Raw genomic sequence first — 4400 nt, 5'->3', positions numbered from 1 at the left:
GAGGGAGAAAAAGCACCTCTCGCATCGATCTCAGACGATCACGATGATGATGCTGGTGGTGAAGATGATAGTTGATGAAGTCCGTCAGCAAATTTTACGCCTGCGAGCGAATATGGCCGTGCCAGTCGGGTCCGGGGTGTAAGTACTTCCGTTCTAGCGCGCCGGTGCTTCTCCGGCGCGCATGATGACTCAGGAAAAATCGAACCCAATCGGTTGAAACGTACAAAAAATGAGCAGAGAACAGATTCGATTCCACCCTCGGGCTACCGTCGGGTCGATGCTGCTACCATTATAATCCAATTGCTTGGTCGATTACTCAAATATCACTTTTCATCAGAACGATCGAGCAGTTCGGGAGCGGTTGGTTCATCCTTTTTTTTTTTGCGTCCTCCCGCCGTCCAGGTCCCGGGTCAGGATGGATAATTGCAGATTTTCTACCCTCGGCACCCGGGTTGAATGTAAATGAACGAATTAATCCCGGTGGAATTTTAAAATACTGCTTCCGTTGGTACGGCCGTAACGTAGCCCGCCGTTCATCTTGCTCAGCTTCGCTTTTGCTTCTTTCTGCGGCGATGTTGTGTTGTGGGAAGAGCTGCTGTGGATGATGTGACCTCTACTGACTCTACGCTAAAGCTAGCTAGATGTGAACGAATGGTTCGTGGGGGATAGTATTACCTTTTTTTTGCTCTCCCCTGTAAGTCAACTCTTGCAACAAAGCTCGGTATAGGTAATCCAAGCAAAAGAAGAAAAAAAAGAAGTGCACACTAAACCAATTGTGTGCACTTCAGCGAATCTCGTGTGGCGTGGCAGGTCTGGGGAAGGATTTATCCTTTCACCGTATAATCTACGGATTCACACGCCATCGCCACCCGCACATCGGCCCGGGCTGCAAAACAGTCGCAGGAAGCCCTTAATTATTGCTTGCCTTCTTTGGAGCCGCTCATCCCTTTTTGGGGGGATGTCGCGCGAAACCGTTTTCTAGCCGGCGGCGTAGAAGCGATGAGGCGATAACAGGCGCGCGCGCGCGAGGATGCTTGAGGTCTGATGCGGCACGATGGTCGTTATTTCGTCGTTCGTCGCACTGCGCCATCCTCTACTCGGTTCGGTGCAACTGCTGAGGGTGCAACGATTCATCGAATGCAGCTCGCTTCCACGCCATGTGTTCACGATTTCAGTGTGCAGCCTACCACCGTCCAAGGTCACGTTCGTTTCGGTTGGAAGTGCTTCAGTATTTGCAAAGGGAACCCACCGACCGGGTATGGGCAAGAATGGTGGAAAGTGTTCGCACCTCCCGCCTCATGATATCCCGCATTTGTGGCTTTGAAGTTTTCGATCCATCCCTCGGCGGCGGCTGGTCAGGCTGGCCAGCTGGTTAAGGATCGTGCAGGTTTTCAGCATCGTGCCATGGTGCTTTGGTGCATGTGAAAATCCGACAAGATTTGTACAGGATCGTTGGCTGCTTTTTGCTAGCTTAAAATGTAAATACAAGCTTGCTGGCACGATGCAGTCGGACTGGACTGCCAACCGGAACTGTCTGTCTGTGTGTGTGTATGTGCTCCAGTTAATCACGTTTGTGGAAGATTTGGGAAAGTTTTGAACCACCAACTGGCCGTAAATATTATTCCCTTTCCTAGCTCTGCCGTGTGTTCTGGGAAGAGGTGAAATCGTTCCACTGAATTTTCCAAGGCAAGCAAAGGATTAGCACACGAACATCTGTTTTCATTCCGGAAAGAACGGTGAGTAAACATTTTACGTTGTGTTTGCTTGTTTTTTTTTGAGTTGGTATTTCTGATGCAAAGATTTACTCAACTTTCATAACACGATGGATTGCATTAAAGGTGCTGTATTGCATGAATTAAATGGAGGTCAAATAATTCCACAGAAATAACTTGACTAAATTCGTAAAAAAATTAATTTTTTAATCATATTTGGAAGAGGTTTTAATTAGAAAATAATTCCAATAGTTTTGAACGTTGTTACCTGTTTTTCTGCGACCTTCGTTAGAGATAATTTAGTATTTTATATGCATCTGCAGCTTTTGGTTACAGCTTTTCCCAAGGTTAGATCAAAATCCGTGAGGTAAAGATGGTAATTAGTTTTAATAATTCATTTACAAATTGATTTATTGCTTTATTTATTAAGCAACACCAGGGTTTTGTACCGTAAAAGGGAAACTCAAGCTTAATATTTTATTCCCACAGGTGTAGTAGCAGTGCGGAGATTGAATTCTCATCCTTAAAAGCTGATCTGGGACTCATCAGCTAAACATCACTGTGACTATAGTCGTCGATTTCTATGAGCTTGATTTCTATTGGATTTAAGAATATACTTGAAGAAAGCAAAGGTAATTGACATTGTATGTCGTAAAACCTAGATATTCACTTGATAGAATGTTTTCAAATGATTCATTTAAACATTTCGGAGTGTTTAACATAATTTATCCAAGAAAATATTCTATAATCTTCGATGTCTTTGGAATTATACATACTAAACAATTTGCCGTGATTAAATCATACTTTATGAAGTAGTACATCGCATTATACTTCCTGAATTCTATTAGTGTAGCTTGATGCCTGTTACTAGTTCTTTCAAACTGTTTCTTTCAGCATGTCTGCCTGACAAAATAGATAATCGATTATCCCTTAAATCCTGGAATTGAGAATTTCCTGGTTCTACATCATAAGCCATAACCGTAACCGTATGAAGAAATCAAATGATGAAATCAAGAAATGTTTCAGGGCTTGACCATAAGTTATTTCCAAATACGGCTCATAAGGGGTTATTCCAATAGATTAGACAAGAGATCAATTCTGAAAGTTGTTAAGTTCCCAGGTCTTTCTTTGTAAAATTTATATAATTCTTTCCAAAGCCGATGCATACCAGAACAAATAGCTATGAGCGATGTTGATAACATGATATCAGGATAATGCTAGTTGTTGGATGATTTTTAGCAACAAGCGTGCTGATTTGCTTTTTGACTCAAATGTTTACATTGCGTGCTATGAAAATATTGTTACAAGCTTTCAAAGCCTTTTCCGTCGTTATAGATGGAACATAATCATCTGCAGTTGAACAACACAGCCGCTCTGCATCTGACTCGTCCCTACATTCTCCCATTGATGTATCCATCCATCCACAGAACAGAATCTTGCCAGCATGACCGTTCGTTCAATGTTTTTACTGCGCACAGACTTCCACTTTCCGCTCAAAAATCCCATTCGCCTCTCTAAACCTTTATGATGCTATTGTTTCTTTCTCGCTCTGGTCGTAATTATTGTTATGGTTATGGATAACCTTTAGATCATCCTCGAGCATCCCCTGCACCTTGCGTGCTTTACCTGGCGCTGGAAAAGATAACAGTTGTGTGTTGCTGCAAGCTTCCAAGAATTGAAACCGCTCGACTTCGTTTAGAAATCTCAATGGTCCATTAGAGAGATTGTTGTTTTTGGGTTGCCTTTGGCCATAAGTGCATAACGACTAGCCCAAGTACTTCACGAACGAACCAAGGACAAGCCAGGGCAGGATGCTGTTGAGCATCGTCCTTCTACCTGCGTCCGTATGTATGTGTTTGTCTTGATTGCAAATACCCCTCTATGCAGAACCAGTGCCGGAATCCTTTTCATCTTCCTACCATTACGGCATTCAATCGGATATCATCAAAGACACGTAAAGACAACAAAAAAGGAAGGGAGAGCTTTCCAATGAACGACAATCAGTTATGTCTAGGGTGGCGGTGCGTTTTGGAGGAAGGTTTTTAATTAGCAGGTCACTCTGCTGTTGTTCCGGTGCGTAGCATTGTGGTTTGGAACGATGTCGTCATCGGCTGCGCCCGAGGAGGTAAACAAGTGGCTGCCGCTGACAGCGGAAACCAACCCATCAGCGCTCGGAAAACGGAAACGCAGCAAATCCAAGGCAAACCACAACCGAATCAACCCCGGCCGGACCAGCTGCAAGGCTTCACAGAGCGCTGCGGACTTTGCATAGGGAAGCAACAGTCTGGTGTTGCGGCTGCTGTTAGCCTCCAGGGGTTCATCCCTTTTTTGGGTCTGCCACGGACGTCGTTGTTGGCTGGGCATACGGTTCATGCTCGGCTCGTTGATGGAAAAGGCGAACCAGTTTGCTCGTGCGGCTGGGTGATACCTTTGCGGGGAGCGTTAGCCAGCAATCCCTTCGCTTCTAGCGCGCGAGAGCGCACCAAACAGTCGGTAGAGGGCATCCGCAAATGAGAGCTTTTTGGTCGCGTGTGGTTTGCGCTCGGGAGCAGACGACGAACCCTCGCTTCGGCTGCGGCGAGCTCCGACCACTCATCTTGAGGGCTTGAGTGTAGCTTGAATTGCTCGCACTCGCACTCCGGAACGCCTCGGCTGAACAGTGAATCAATCATGCTGCGAGTTGATGGG

The sequence above is a fragment of the Anopheles arabiensis genome, chromosome 3 (genome assembly GCF_016920715.1).
Source record: "Anopheles arabiensis isolate DONGOLA chromosome 3, AaraD3, whole genome shotgun sequence".
Taxonomy (NCBI): Eukaryota; Metazoa; Arthropoda; class Insecta; order Diptera; family Culicidae; genus Anopheles; species Anopheles arabiensis.
This window is presented reverse-complemented; position numbering follows the sequence as displayed.